The sequence below is a fragment of the Arachis hypogaea genome, chromosome 20, assembly GCF_003086295.3.
Source record: "Arachis hypogaea cultivar Tifrunner chromosome 20, arahy.Tifrunner.gnm2.J5K5, whole genome shotgun sequence".
Lineage (NCBI taxonomy): Eukaryota > Viridiplantae > Streptophyta > Magnoliopsida > Fabales > Fabaceae > Arachis > Arachis hypogaea.
The window spans coordinates 48,683,146-48,700,209 of record NC_092055.1 but is presented as its reverse complement, the minus strand read 5'-3'; the positions used below and the strand labels follow the sequence as shown (position 1 = coordinate 48,700,209).

The window sequence follows — 17,064 nt, the reverse complement described above, 5'->3', positions numbered from 1 at the left end:
TTTTAGTATGATTTAGTTAGTTTTTAGTATATTTTTATTAGTTTTTATTTAAAATTCACATTTCTGGACTTTACTATGAGTTTGTGTGTTTTTCTGTAATTTTAGGTATTTTCTGGCTGAAATTGAGGGACCTGAGCAAAAATCAGATTCAGAGGTTGAAGAAGGACTGCAGATGCTATTGGATTCTGACCTCCCTGCACTCAAAGTGGATTTTCTGGAGCTACAGAACTCCAAATGATGCACTCTCAATTGCGTTGGAAAGTAGACATGCAGGGCTTTCCAGAAATATATAATAGTCCATACTTTTCAGGAGTTTAGATGACGCAAACTGGCGTTCAACGCCAGTTCCATGCTGCATTCTGGAGTTAAACGCCAGAAACAGATTGCAAAGTGGAGTCAAACGCTAGAAACAGGTTGCAAACTAGCATTCAACTCCAAGATAAGCCTCTACACATGTAAAGCTCAATGCTCAGTCCAAGCACACACCAAGTGGGCCCCAAAAGTGGATTTCTGCATCATTTACTCATTTCTGTAAACCCTAGTAACTAGTTTAGCATAAATAGGACTTTTTACTATTGTATTTACATCTTTGGATATCTTTAGTTTCATCTTTAGATCACGTTTTGGGGGCTGGCCATTCGGCCATGCCTGGACCTTATCACTTATGTATTTTCAACGGTAGAGTTTCTACACTCCATAGATTAAGGTGTGGAGCTCTGCTGTTCCTCATGAATTAATACAAAGTACTACTGTTTTTCTATTCAATTCAAGCTTATTCCTTCTCTAAGATATCCATTCGTACCCAAGAACATGATGAATGTGATGATTATGTGAAGCTCATCATCATTCTCACCTATGAATGCGTGCCTGACAAACACTTCCGTTCTACATGCAAACAAGCTAGAATGAGTATCTCTTAGATATCTAATACAGAGGACCGAGTCCGAGATTTTAGAATCTTCGTGGTATAAGTTAGAACCCATGGACGGCCATTCTTGAGATCCGAAAAGTCTAAACCTTGTCTGTGGTAATCCGAGTAGGATCTGGGAAGGGATGGCTGTGACGAGCTTCAAACTCGCGAGTGCTGGGCGTAGTGACAGACGCAAAAGGATAGTAAATCCTATTCCAGTATGATCGAGAACCGACAGATGATTAGCCATGCAGTGACAGCGCATTGGACCCTTTTCGCAGAGAGGATGGGATGTAGCCATTGACAACAGTGATGCCCTACATAAAGCTTGCCATGGAAGGGAGTAGAAATGATTGGATGAAGACAGCAGGAAAGCAGAGGTTCAGAGGAACGAAATCATCTCTATACGCTTATCTAAAATTCTCACCAATGAATTACATAAGTATCTCTATCCTAGTTTATGTTTTATTTATCTTTTAATTATTAAAACTCTATAACCTTTTGAATCCGCCTGACTGAGATTTACAAGGTGCCATAGCTTGCTTCAAGCCGACAATCTCCGTGGGATCGACCCTTACTCACGTAAGGTTTATTACTTGGACGACCCAGTGCACTTGCTGGTTAGTTGTATCGAAATTGTGAAAAAGAACTAAAATTATGAACGTACGTATTAAGTTTTTAGCTCCGTTACCAAGGAATGAACGATCATGATTTCGTGCACCAACGTCTATGCGTCCCTTGCGGCGTTCACTTTGAGAACGTAGCATTCATGCCAAGAACGCTCCCCACGCATACACGTCCCTCATGCGTATGCGTGAATGGCAAATTACACATTCTACGCTATCGCTCCATCCTCGCGTATGCGTGCTTCTTCATAGATGCCATACCCACGCGTACGCATCTCTCACGCGTACGCGTCGATGGCCAAAGTTGAGTTCCAGATTTTGAAAGCTTTCGTAGGCACTCTTTCAAAGATAACGTAGCGCTCTTTTACAACGAGCGTAAATCCCTTCCACGCGTATGTGTCACCCTCGCGTACACGTGGCTCTTCGAAGATGCATTTTCCACGCGTGCGTGTCATATACGCATGCGCGTCGCTGAGGAACGTAGCATTCTTTTAAAGAGAGCGTAGCGTTAAACAGGCTACAGAGTAACGTAGCATTTTCAAGAGAACGGAGCGCTCAGGTATCTACGGGTACATGTCATGTACCCGTGCGCGTCGTCTTCCCTTTGGGCCTCTCGACGCGTCGCGTCCTCTGCGCTTGCGCGTCCCTGCCATAATCACAAAATAACATCTCATCAAAGCTCTGCATCTATAATTCAAGGATTTAACACTTTTCTTATGTCATTTGCATAGAATCAACCATAAAATCACCCAGCCTATGACATATTCATATGTAATGAGAACTTCATTCAAATGCTTATTTATTTAAAATACATGAAGTTAAGCTAAAACTACTTAAACTAACTAGCTAATCTAGACAAAAATGCGAATGCATCATAACACCAAACTTAAATCTTGCTTGTCCCCAAGCAAGCAGTGAAACATAAGAAGTATGAATGAAAACAGAGAAGCATATTTTCCTTATTAGCATATAATTGAATTTGGATCATGGGGTTTTATGCAGAAAAGAATGCAGCTCAACTTCTTATTAGTTTTAAGGTTTGAGGTATCCCTTTGAGTGCTAACTAGGGTGCTGCTATAAAACCTTATTATTCACTTATCCTTGGAGTTTGATTTTTGTTTTTCTTTTGCTTCAGAAACTTATTTCTCAAATGCAGCTTAGTGTTATGTGTTGCAAAAGCCTTTTAACTTAGTTTCCAGTCAACACAGACACACACCACAGACACTTGGCTCACAATTTTTCTTAAGAACATTGGTGCCCAACACCTCTTTGGGTCACTAAATGCCTTGTAACTAGGTTGCTCTTGATGGTGGACTTTTGGCTGATAATCCCAGGTTAGTTAACCCAAGTTACCAAGTGTTGAAATACTCCTTAGAGCCTAATCATCCAAGCAGATCCCAGTACAAAAATACCATAGGCATGTGTTCTTAAGGTCCAAGCTATTGGTGTCTAGCTTTATTCTTTGTTTCTTTCATTTTTGTTGCCAATTCTTGGCTTTTCTTTCTTTCCCTCTTACTCTTTCTTTCTTCCCAGGATCTTTATTTACCAAGGTTTCACAAATAGCAGCCAAGTTCATACTAAAAAGGAATATTCTCCCCTTTTCTTTATCAGTGAGCTTGCTAATCAATCAAACACATACCACCACTGATCCTTATTCTAATTCTACCCAAATTTGACAATTGTCACTTTTTATTTCAACATTTTCTTATATTCATGCAAAGGAGGGGCAAGATATATATTCAAGCAGATGAGTAATGCACACATAATGCAAGACATGAAAACTTATTTAAACATGAAAGTGCAGAACATAAAATTTTTGGAGGCATATCATTTTTCAGATATGCATCATCCTTATTTATAGCTCCACCACCTCTAATTCTTGTGCTCCTTTCCTTTGCTCGACTCTCCTTTCTTCTTTGGCTCTTGCTTCTTCTTCCTTTTTAATTCTCGTTGTTCTTCACTACGGTCTATTTAATCCCAAGAATGGTCTATCTGATCCCAGAGTCCAACATCTTTCAACCTTTTCTCCATTCTCTCTATATTTCTTTAGGCTCTTGCTCTTTGATTTTCTCCAAGTACAGGCCATTGGCAAAATGGTGTGATCTCTCGGTTTATCACTGGCATACCACAGACTAAGTAGTTTAGCTTTGCCTGAGTGTCTATGTCATATTCCATTTTGTCCAGCTGCCTAGCCTCTCCAGCTGTGTGATATATGTTCTTCCATTGATAAAGATTTTGGATGATCTTGTCTTGATCCGCTTGTTATTGGAACAATTTGTTGAATGATTCTTGGAATTGAGTGGCTTGTTCCATTTGCCGATCCAGAGTTCTTGCTTGGAATTTCCTTTGCTGATCCATCATCTTTAGCTGGAAGTTCTCTTGTTGCTCCATCATTTTCAGCTATCAATTCTCTTGCTGCTCCTGAGCCCTCATGTATTGTTCTTGAGCCCTTGTATGTTGTTCTTGTTGATGTTCCTGAGCCCTCATAAATTGCTGAGAAAGTTCTTCAATGGCACCCTGAATTTGGCTTAAATCCATTGTGCTAGAAGCTTGTCCCTCTTCTATTTGTGGTTTTCTCCTTCTTCTCTGAGGTCTTCCATCACTCTGAGTCTCAGTGGCACCTTCTATTCTTTGTTTGGTGATTGCCCTTCCTTCCTGCACCCAATCTGTGTCTTGTTCTTCAAAAAGCACCTCTGCCCTATTGCACAGACGCAGTATGGTGCTTGGGTGACCAAGTCTGGTTGACTTACTACTGTCTTCAGCTAATTCTTGAATGATGTCTGCAATTAGTTGAGGCACATTTATTTCTCTCCCTTTGAGTATGAAGTATACCATGATTGCTCTCTTTATGGTAACTTCTGAAGTATTTCCAGTGGGGGAGATTAATCTTCTTACTATTTCATACCAACCCTTGGCCTCAGGTGAGAGATCCATCCTCTTTAAGTGGCATGATCCCCATTTGAATCTCTCATCCAATCTTTGCCACCCAAGCATATATCATTCACTAGCTCATCAAGGTCATTGTCACCATGTGTTCTGTCTTCAAAACTGGATTCTCTGAAAGGGATTGCTCTTATTTGAAGAACCCTTATGATTGTAGCTAGGCTGAAGTCCACATCTACTCCCCTCACATAACTCTTGCAGGGGGATCAGTTTTGCTTTGTCTCACTGTATTTGCATAGAACTCCCTTACCATAGTTGCACTTATTTCTGTGAGGGGTTCACATAGGAGTTCCCATCTTCTCTTTTCAATGATTTCCCTCATTATAGGGTACTCACCATCCTTCATTCTAAATCCAATTTCTGGGATCACTTTTTTCTCCTCCATCCACCCATGATATTGGATCTCATGGAACTGAGATTTGAATCTCTTTTTGTCATAGGTGGGTGGTTCAGCTAGTTGCTTCCCTTTTCTTCTTTTGGAAATTGGTGAGGCCATTGAATGGGGGAGTAATAAGGTATGAAAAGAAAATTTTGGATAGAGCAAGGCTTAGGATGAAAAGGTGTGGAATTACACAGTTTGATGTGTATGGTTTTGAGCAGAGGAAGTGTTTAATGAGTAAGGTCAAGAATAGAGTGAAGTAAATGTATGTAGGCACAGAAGATGTTACTTGCTATTTTAAAGCAAGAGACTAAGCTTTTGAAATGGGACAAAGAAGGTTGATGGTTTAGTTGCATGAAAATGGAGGGTGAGGATTGAGTGAGTGTGGTGGAATTGGATGGCTTACATGTAGAGGTGGTGTGATGACAAGAATTAAAGATGGTTGTGGTGGCAATCAAGTGAGGGTTCGGTCATGGTATGGGGGAATGAGTATCCTTGCATATCCAGGTGCTCATCCCAAGACACAAAACTCTAAGCCTTGTGATTCCACATGCCCTCCGTTCCTTCTTTTGCCCATGTGACTCCCTCTTTGTTGTCCATTTTTCTCATAGCTTCCATCACATCTTCTTTCTTTTCTTTCCTGCAAGATAGAACAAAACATCAACTCCACTTTTAAGATGAAGACAAAAATAGTTGGTGGTGGTTAAAAAAAAAACATCTTAAAAATTGCTACTTTCTTATGCATAAGGGGAGGTAAATCAATTTATCTTGAAGTTCAAAATTTATGTGACTTATGTGAACACCAAACTTAGTCTGTGACTAAGTATTGCAAATAAATGAATTAACTCATTTAGATAGACTCAATTAATGCTAATGTCCCAAGATGCTATCTTAAAAAGCCTCTGTTCACACCAAACTTGGTGTCCATCATAGGTTACATTTAAACTCAATGATCTTTTATCACAATTGATTTTATTTCCTTAAATGCATATGAAAGAGAATTTTATGTCTAACTACCAAAACATAAAAATGAAAGGATACTGCGCATGGGTTGCCTCCCATGAAGCACTGATGAATTCATATTTGATGATGATTTTTTGTTAGAATTGGATGGATTTTCATCATATAAACTTGCACTTATTCCTTTGATTAGCATGCTTTTGAACTTATTTCCTTCCAAATTGTACTTGATTATGAAAATGTGCTCTTTTGTGCCTATTTAATCTATTTTATTCCATTTGCCTTCCATTCGATAACTTGATGTTGGTTGTGAGTGATTTCAGGTGTAGAAGGTAGGAATTGATTGGAGAAAATGGAAGAAGAGCATACAAAGTGAAGGAAACATGAAGAATCAAAGGAGATGAGCTTAGAGACGTGTGCATGCGCACAGCTACCTGTACGTACGCACAGCCGCCCAATCAGAGCGCGTGGAGTATTTTGAGCGCGTCGCGCGTCCAGCCAAGCATCTCTTAGTGTGCGTGCGCACAGCCTCTTGTGCGTACGCACAGGCCTGGATTTATCGCGAGGTGTGCGGACGCACACATCTGTGCGTTCGCACATTACTTCATTAAAATAGCACGTGCCTTGCGATTTGGTGGCTTTGAAGGCCCATTTTTGAAGTTCTCTAGCTCATATTGAAGGAGAAATGAAGACATAACATAGCATATCATGAGGATAGTTTTAGGAGTAGTAGTAGGAAGCTTTAGTTAGTTTTTCTCTAAGTTTTTCATCATCTCTATTAGGGTTTATATTAGGTTTTTACATTCAGGTGCCATTTCTATTTTTTATCTTGGATTTTGCTAGCATACATTGTAAGTATTCTCTTGTTATTACTCTTTATAGTTACATTGTCATTACTCTTTCTTCTAATTCAAGTTATAGTTCAATTTTGCTTCTCTCTTGCAATTTCAATTTCTTGTTGATGAATTTGACGTTTGATGTTTGTTTCATGCTTCCTTATGTTATTCTTGTTGATTGAGATCAATAGTTGCTTTTAGTTTTAAGCCATTTCTCATTTTTTCTATGTTTGAGGTTTATGCCCACCAAGTGTTTGACAAAATGTCAAACATGGTTTTAGGCTAAATTTTTGGTTCTTGGCTTGGGTAAAGTGAGCAATTGGGTTTCTAGAGTTGGAATGTCCAATATTTAGCTTCAATTCTTGGGTTGTTAATTGTTTTTGTTCACACTAATGCTAATTTATTGCTAAAGTAATTAGCAAGCAAGTTAGGATTTGTGGGTTAAGGACACTTATGCTCATTCACAAACCCTTGATCATTTCAACCGGATTCGCACACTCATTGTTCTAAAGTACTCCTTAGGAGACGACTCGGGAGTCAAATACTCTCAGTTTTGATATAGTTTTGAATTGTGACACATCTTGTGAACCTCTAATTTGATCGGTGGTCAACTTGTTAGGTTAGGACTATACTTACAACACTAATTCCAATTTTGAGGAAAATTCCTAACCTATGCTTTTGGTCATTGCCAAATTTTGGCGCCATTGCTGGGGAGTTCACTTTAAGTGCAATGAGTGCTACAATTTTGGTTGTTGTAAATATGTGAATAGTGTGAATATTTGAATTTTGATTTGCTACCTAGCACTAATTGTAGATACTACTTTTCTCTCTAGTTAGTTTTGGTAGTTGTTAATTATTAAGTGGTTCTTGTTTACTTGCCTATTTTTGTTTTGCTTTTCATAATTGCATGGTTTTCATTGCCTCCTCAGTAGAATGACACGGTCACTTCCAGACCCGAGCTTGGCCACTTTTGATCCGGAAATCGAAAGAACTTTAACTCATATAAGGCAAGCTCGGCGCCGGCTAGCTTTTGTGGATAGTAAATCAGGACCCCGTGGGGAACCCTCCCGTTCATTATCACCACCCATCCGTGACTATCATTCTCCAATCAATGAGGAAACTCTAAATTCATCTGTGGGGAGTACTGAACTATCTTTGAGTGACTCAGGTGACACCGTCATGGCGGATCCACCTCGAAGAATCACCTTGAAGGAGGCCGGAGCTCCTGATCTTGACTTGCAACCGCTTCAAATTTTTTATCTGGCCTTAAATCCAAATTTTGAGCTCAAATCCGGCATGATAAACTTGCTTCCCAAATACAATGGACTGCCTGAGGAAGATCCTTTGAAGCATCTAAAGGATTTCCAAGTTGCATGTGCAACTGCGAGAAGGAATGGGGCGGATGAAGCCGCAGTGTTGGTCTTTGCTTTCCCTTTCTTTTTGGAGAGAAAAGCGAAGGAGTGGTTTTATACCCAACCGGGTAAAGTTATATTCAATTGGGACTTGTTGCATAAAGAATTTTTGGAAAAGTTCTACCCTCCCCAGAAAATAGACAAGTTGCGAAGAGAGATCTCTTGCATTGTGCGATGGGATGGGGAGACTTTGTATGAGTATTGAGAGAGATTTAAGAAGTTGCTCGAGGCTTGCCTATACCATAGGATTGATGAGCTAGTTCTTATCAGTTATTTCTGTCAAGGAATGCACCACCAAGACAAGCTTCTCTTAGATGCCGCGAGTGGAAGATCATTGGCCAAAAACAAGATTACTGCCGAAGCATGGGAGGTTATATCCGATCTAGCAGACTCAACTCAACACTCAAGGGCAAGGAGTCCACGGCCGAAAGCTTTGAATGAAGTTTCTCCCTCTAGAGATGCTACTTTGACCAAGATCCTCGGTGAAATGACAATCTTGCTGCGATAAATCACCCAAAGGCAACAAATTCCTCAAGCTTTGATAAGTGCTCCACCTCAACCTCCAAGGATTGAAGGCCCACCAAAGATATGTGGTGTTTGTGCGTGTAACACTCATTACACCGATGAGTGTCCTCAGCTCTAAGACGAAACTACATTGGCGGTAGCCAACTCCTATCCACAAAGACCAAATTACAACCAAGGACCCTACCAACATGGAAGCAATCAAAACCAAAGGTGGAACCAAGCTCCTCAAGCTCAACCCAACCAAAACGCTCAAGTCTACTACTATCAACATTCCCAAGGTCAATGATAAACCATTATTTTATGATTTATATTGTGTTTAATTGAGTGGTTTTATCAAGTCTTTATCCACTTATTCATATGATTAGCATGATATTACAATTCCTTCCCAAAATTTTTCCATAGTTAAAAACTTGCTTCATAGAGATCTTTTAATTATACATTTTAACTCTCCTTTATCCCATTCGATGTTGTGATGTGTGTGTTAAGTGTTTCAGGCTTCATAGGGCAGGAATGGCTTATAGAATGGAGAGGAAGCTTGCAAAAATAGAAGGAATACAAGAAACCAAGGAGATGACCAGCGAACAATGACGCGAGCGCATGGCTCACGTGAGCGCGCGAAAAGAAGAAATCGCAGCGACGCGAACGTGTCCCTGATGCAAATGCGTGGATTGAAGTCTGCACGAATGACGCGAACACGTGAAAGACGCGAACGCGTGACAAGGAAAATCGCTGAATGACGCGAACACATGGATGACGCGTATGCGTGACCTGCGCGATCTGGAAAAATAATAGAATATGCTGGGGGCGATTTTGGGCCACATTTTAACCCAGTTTTCGGTCCAGAAACACAGATTAAAGCTAGGGAACATGCAGAAACTCAACAGGCACCACACACTTTCAGATTCATTGAGATTAGGATTATTCTTAGTTTTAGATCTGAATCTAGATTAGCTTCACATTAGTGATGCACGGAAACTTGTCTCTTAATAATTTTCCTTCGGCAAGTATACCGAATTGTCTTCAAGTAAAAACTCACAATAGAGTGAGGTCGAATCCCACAGGGATTGATTGGTCAAGCAATTTTAATTAGAGGAATATTCTAGTTGAGCGAAGCAGAATTTGGTTTGAGAGTTGCAGGAAATTAAATGGCGGGAAAGTAAATAGAAGAAAATGTAAATGCTGAAAGTAAAGAGCTGAAAATAAATGACGAAAAGTAAATTGCAGAATCTTAAATGGGAATGGGGAAGATGCTCATAAAAGTAAATCGCAGAAATTAAAGAGAATGGGTAAGATAAGAAATGGGGAATTCATTGGGCTTAGGAGATGTTGCATTCTCCGGATCAAGTTCATTTTCACCTCTTCCTCAATCAATGCGTTCATTGATCTCCTTGGCAATCTTAAGTGATCAAATTACAATTCCTTGTAATTTAATCTCTCAAATCTTGATCAATAGCCAATTCCTTGGTCAATTGCTCATGAGAAGAGATGAAGTATGGTCACTGATTATACCACATGCATTCCCAAATCAAGTGTTGGTAGAATTATAGTCACCATATCCTTCCAACCCCAATTTGGTCCAATATGAGAAAGCATTTCTAGCATGATCTCTTTATTCCTCTTCCAAGGTTCAGAAGAGATCCAAGTATGAATAGCTTCTTTTCCAAGATAACTATCCAATTGGATGAAGATTGAAAGCTTTCTAGTAAAATCAAGAGAAAAGATAGAAGAAGAATAATGAAAACTAATATTGATCCATCAAATTACAACAGAGCTCCCTAATCCAATGAAGGGGGTTTAGTTGTTCATAGCTCTGGAAATGGAAAACAAAGATGGAAGATACATTCTGAAAAATAAACTAGAAGTGCAGAGTAAATTATACAGAGAGTAGTTCTCAAATTTCTAACTCCCCAAAAAAAAGCTCTCTTTCTAATTCAAAACTACCCCTATATATACTACTCTTCTGATCTTCTAGTTGGTTCTTCAAGTCTTGGATATGGGCCTTTGGATCTTGAGTTTGAAGCAGTTATCCTCTTCAGTGGGCTTAGCTTTACTTGCAGAGAGAAAGTGTGAGATAGGTAGGGTATTTAGCTCAGGACGTTAGTGGCGTTAACATTAAGTGAGAGTGTGGGTTCGAGAACGTTAGTGACAATCACCTTTTCCACTAACGTTCCTAACCCAGGGATGATCCACGTTAACTTCAACGTTAGTGGCACCAACGTGACCACTAACGTTGCCTCTTGGTCCTTCGCACACGTTATTGGGACTCACCTTTTCCAATAACGTTGAGAGTCCACTCTTCCCCCTACATTAGAGTTCACATTAACTTAGTTAACGTGGCTCTTAACGTAGGCTTGCCAATCCTTCGAGAACGTTAGTGACACTTACCTTTGTCACTAAAGTTCCAAGATGCCCCTACTTCCCACGTTTGAATCCACGTTAACTAAGTTAACGTGGCTTCTAACGTGGTGATGATAGCCATCTCCAATGTTAGTGACAAAGGTGAGTGCCACTAACGTTGGCTCATCATCCTTTCCTCCACATTAGCTTCCACGTTAACTAAGTTAACGTGGCTCATAGTGGCTCATTGTGGCTCATTCCAACGTTAGTGACAAAGGTGAGTGTCACTAATGTTGGTGATTATTTTCTTTCTGCACGTTAGCTTCCACGTTAACTAAGTTAACGTGGGAGTTAACGTGGCTCAAAGTGGCTTAGTCCAACATTAGTGACAAAGGTGAGTGTCACTAACGTTGGCCATTCTTTTGCTTCCCAATGTTAGAGTCCACGTTAACTAAGTTAACGTGGCCCTTAACGTGGCCAATATGAGCTTGGTCCAACGTTAGTGACAAAGGTGAGTGTCACTAACGTTGGCTCCACTTTCTTCTTCCATGTTAGAGTTCACGTTAACTTAGTTAACGTTACTCTTAACGTGGGCTATGATGGCTTCGAGGACGTTATTGTCGATTACTTTTCTCATTAACGTTGCAAGCTAGCTCCCATTCCACGTTAGTGGTCACGTTAGTTAGACTAACGTGGCTACTAATGTGGTTCTCTCTTGCTTCCTTTGTCCTGAAATCAAGCAATAAAGTGCATCAAAGTTCTAATCCTCATCATGAGACATGCATCATCCAATTTGTCATTTAATTCATGCAAAATTCTCATGAAATCATGTAAAGTGCACCATGCTTGCTTGAATCAAGATATAAGTGAAATTTTACCCAAAACTTGCTTATTTCCTAAGAAAATGCATGAAACTATCCTAAAATAGTAAAGAAAAGGTCAGTGAAACTGGCCAAAATACCCTGGCATCACAACACTAAACTTATAGCTTGCTTGTCCCTAAGCAAGTACTGGAACAAGAGAATGATGAATGAAATGCCAAGAGAAATGAGTCATTATTGTGGAAGTCATGTCCTTGGTTTTATGGTGGTTTCATGCATAGCAACTTAGGTTCATTCCTTCACTGGCTTTCAGAGTTTTATCATGTCCTGGAATACCCACTTGACTGCACCTTATGAAACTTTTATTCATTGATCCTTTTTGTCATTTCAGGGCTCGTTTGTGTTCTTAGACTAGGTGCTCTGTGAGGGGGCGACTCTTTAAGATAAGCTTTCAGCCAACACTCCCGAACCAGTTGGTTCAAGGTGCTAGGTGTTAAGACACCCCTAAGGACTTACTCCCTCAAGTCTCTTTCCCCCATACATACACACCATAGACACATGGTTTGTTATTTTCTTTCTTGAGACCTTGGTGTCCAGCACCTCTTTGGGTTACTAAGCGTTCTGTAGCAAAGGTTACTCTTGATAGTGGACTTTCAGCTAATAATCCTGAGTTAGTTAACCCAAGTTACCAAGTGATAAGGCACCTCTAAGAGCTTATTCATCCAAGTAAATCCCTTACACAGGAGCGCCACAGACACTTGCCTCAAGATTCAAACCCTTGGTGCCTAGCCTTATTTCTTACTCTTTTTCTTTTATTCTTTAACTTTCATTTTTTTCTTTTTTTTTATTCGGATTTATTATTTAGCTAGTCTCATGGGGTGTGTTTCAAGCATATAATTCAGGACAGATAGTTGCCTTCCCACCTTATTGGTGAACCAACTTAGCTAATCTATTTCCACGCCACAAGATTAGGAACTTACTCCACAATATGGATTCCACTCTGGTCTTTGATACCACACATTCTCTTTTTATTGATTAAAAAGAGAATACAGTGACCTGAAGACTAGCAAGCATAGACCTAAGCAATGAAAAACTTAAAGGCATAATTCAAAATCCTAACTACCATGGAACATGTTCTATTTCATACATGATTTTCCTTATTTAAAGCTTGAAAAATATGGATCAAAGAGGGAACTCCACCACCTTTTACTCATGGGGTTACCCATGCTCTTCCTCTTTTGCCTCTTGGAGCTTGATGATGCCATGAGTTTGAGTTGATGTGTGAAAAGGGTGGAAGGTACGGATGGATGAGGAATTCGGTTGGTTAGGACAAGGTGTGATGAAGGGATTTGGATGCCGAGGGTGTGTAGTGTGAGGAATGGGAATTGGAATGTGAAGGGAAGTACGGACTAGGACTCACTTATATAGGGAAGTGATGAGTGAATGAAAGGTGTGGATCGATGAGGTGGTTGTGTGATGGACGGATGGGGTTTAGCAATGGTGATCACAAGGATCACCAACTTTATGATGGGTTGGTTCAGTTTCCAAGCTTGTTCTTCTTCCAATGTTGCATGGCAACCATTCCCAATGCAATCCCCTTGAAGACAAGTGTGTACTATCTTCCTTTTATGTTATCCGAACCCTTCAATTGCCCCATCAATGCTTCTACAAAATAAAAGAAATGTGATTAAAAGCATACTTTTAGAAATTGGCGGCAAAATTAAAAGGTTAACTATATTTTATTTTATTTTTTTTTAGTTTTTGTTTTTAACTAACTAAGTGCTACTCATGAGTGCAAACCAACTGACTAACTCAACATCCATGTATGCAACATTGGCAACACCAAACTTAGTTTGGTGCCATGTGATGTAAAAGATTTGTTCAAGGCCCCTAAGAGTGACATGATGTGGGTTACATTCATGTTCTCTTAGTGTGCCTTGAACACCAAACTTGTTCCTCACTATATGTTGCACACAATGATTCATTCAAGTACATATCAAGTTGATTTGAATTTCATGAACCTTGAATTATTAACTATTTTTAAAAGCATGTAAAACATGGGTTGCCTCCCATGAAGTGCTTCTTTAGCGTCACTAGCTTGACGTTCTGCCTTTATCAGGGTGGTTAGTAGTGCTTCAAGTCCTCCCCCCTTGTAGTAAATCTATCTCCATTGGCTTCATCAAGGATCTCCACATGTTCCAAGGACAGAACTCTGTTGATGGTAAAAACTTTAGGTAGCTAAGATGGGATGGTGGGGAGATCGGAGGGAATGGCTGGGAAGTAAGCTGAGATTACTTTATCCCCTGTTGAGAAGTCCTCTGTAGGGATTTTCTTGTTCCTCCACCTCCTTGGTACCTTCTTCTTTGTTCCTTTTGATGTTGCCTTGCTCATTGTGACCTCCTCTTCCAAAGAGATTTTGTTTCTAGTCTCATATAACTCTGGTGGTTTAGGTTCCTCCTGATTTTCTTTGAGCTGTGTCAGCTTCTGAATGCCTTGTTCATCAACTAAGGGGATTCCCAAATGTAATGGTTGTGCTTCAGTGCCTGTTTCTTCCTTTAGTATCTCACTGTGATCTTTGCTTGGTTCTTTGTTCTCTTGATCTATTTCTTGTGAGGGCTTGAAAACATTAAAAGTGAGTTGTTCATCATGGATCCTCAAGATTAGCTCCCCTCGCTCCACATCTATAAGTGCTCTGGCTGTAGCTAGGAATGGTCTTCCCAATATGATTGGGTGGAGGTGACTCTCTTCCATGTCCAATATGACAAAGTCTGTGGGAAGGAAGTATTTCCCAACCTTCACCAGTACATTTTCAACCATTCCTACTGCTTGTTTTTGAGTTTTGTCAGCCAGCCTGATAACTACATCTGTGGGTATGATCTCATTGATCTGCAGCCTCTTCACAAGGGATAAAGGCATTAAGTTGATGCTTGCTCCCAAATCGCAGAGTCCTTTATCAAACATTGTTTCTCCTATGGCACAGGGGATGTGAAAATTCCCTAGGTCCTTCCTCTTTGTAGGCAGCTCTGGTTGAATGAGAGCACTGCACTCCTTATTCATCACTATTGTTTGTCCTCCCTTGAGTGAGCTTTTCTTGGTCAGCAGCTCCTTCATATACTTAATGTATGAGGGCATTTGTTGGAGGGCCTTGATGAATGGTATGTTTACATGGAGAGATGCAAACATGTCAAGAAACCTTGAGTATAGTCTCTTCTCTACACAGCCATTTAGTAATTGGGGAAAGGGTGCATAGAGCCTCAACAGCTCCTTTTGTGTCAGCTCCTTTTGTGTAATTGTGGTTTCTTGATGATTCTCCCACTGCTTTCCTGCTGAAGTATCTTCAGGTTGTTCTAATGGGTTGTTCAGCTCTTCCTTAGTCTCCTTATTACTTATAGTAACCATCTTGCAATCTTCCCATCTAACTTTCTTTGCTTCACCTCTCAGATTTTTCTCTGTGTCACTTGGGAAGCTATCAGTAGGTTTGGAAATCTACTCGGAGAGGTATCCCACTTGAAATTCCAGCCTCTTGATGGTGTCTCCCTGATTCTTGATATTGGCTCGCACCTCCTCCTTGAATACCTTATTATCTTGAATTTCTTTGCATATGCCCTCAAGTAGAGTCTCAATTCTGGAGAGTCTATCTTCAGATGATGGTGAGTTGAGAGTGGATGGGTGAGTTGGATTATTTTGGTTTTGGTATGGATGGAGAGAGGTGTTGTTAGGGTGATGTTGATATGATCTTTGTGTGGAATGTTGGTGAGCCGCATGGTTGTTGGGGTTGTGACGTCTCTGATCTTGGCCTTGATCTTGTTGATTTCCCCACCCAAAGTTTGGGTGATTCCTCCAACCAGGGTTATAGGTCTTGGAGTATGGGTCATGATTTTGCCTAGGTGAATTTCCAATGTAGTTGGCTTGCTCCTGACTACCCTCTGCTTCTTCATCCTCCCCTTCTTGGGTTGTTGATGAGGTGGTGATTGCTGCTACTTGGTTCCTCTCCATCTTCTTGGTGAGGTCAGCTAATTGCTTGGTAATGAGCTTGTTTTGGGCCAGTAGTGCATCTACATTGTTTAGCTCCATCACTCCTCTAGTGTTGCCTCTTTCGGAGGCATAGAAGTAGTCATTCTCTGCTACAGTCTCAATAACATCTATGGCCTCCTCAATGGTCTTCTTCTTGTTCAGAGATCCTCCGGATGAGTGGTCTACTGCCTTCTTTAATTCATAGGAAAGGCCTTCGTAGAAAATGTGCAGCTGCACCCATTCATTGAACATATCTGGTGGACACCTTCTTGTCAGGTCCTTAAACCTCTCCCATGCTTCATATAGAGTCTCACCATCTTGCTGCCTGAAGGTTTGCACCTCAGCTCTCAGCCTGTTGATCCGTTGAGGAGGATAGAATCTTGCCAAGAATTTGTTTACCACATCTTCTCAGGTTGCTAAACTCTCCTTTGGGAAGGATTCCAGCCATTTAGATGCCTTGTCCTTGAGTGAGAAAAGGAACAGAAGTAGTCTATAGGTATCAGGATGAACACTATTAGACTTCACAGTATCATATATCCTCAGGAAGGTGGTCAGATGTTGATTGGGGTCTTCTTGGACACTCCCTCCGAATGAACAATTGTTCTGAACAAGGGTGATGAGCTGTGGCTTTAGTTCAAAGTTGTTGGCATGCATGGTTGGTCTTTGGATGCTACTCCCGCAATTTCCTGGGTTTGGATTGATGTACGAACCCAGAACCCTTCTCTCTTGCCCAGCCTGATGTGCTGGACTTTCTCGGCCATGGTTGTGAGCCTCTTCTTCATGATGGTTCTCCATATTCTCCTCCATGTCTGGTTCAAAGTATTCCTCCTCTTCCTCCGCACCAACTACTCGTTTTCCTCTTGCTTCCCTCCTTAATTTAAGGAAGGTCCTCTCAGGTTCAGAATCAAATGAAGTTGAAGCCCCGCTTCTTTTCCCTGTCATACAACCAACAAGGCACAGGCAAGGAAATAGATGCAGAAACTATTCTTGTTAGAATTGCTGTTAGTGTGAGTGATGCAATATATCAAATAGTTAGTGGGTTAGTGAACTGAATTGTAAATAACGATGAAAGAGAAGTAGTGGGTAAAGGAAAGAAAATAACTAAAACTGAAAGTAAATTACTCAAACAGAAATTTAAATCAAACAAAAGAAAAATGCTCAATCTAGTTATCCTCCAATCTAATCATTGTTGATACAAAATCAATCCTCGGCAACGGCGCCATAAACTTGATGCACGGAAACTTGTCTCTTAACAATTTTCCTTCGACAAGTATACCGAATTGTCGTCAAGTAAAAACTCA

The 17,064-nt window shown here is 40.4% G+C and overlaps 1 non-coding gene across 1 annotated transcript; it reads left to right on the top strand.

The window, feature by feature from the left end:
- The first annotated feature begins 16,010 nt into the window (after positions 1-16,010).
- Positions 16,011-16,117, top strand: LOC112788271 (small nucleolar RNA R71). Its single transcript, XR_003195642.1, has one exon. It is a non-coding gene; the product is annotated as a small nucleolar RNA R71 (small nucleolar RNA).
- Positions 16,118-17,064: the final 947 nt, after the last annotated feature.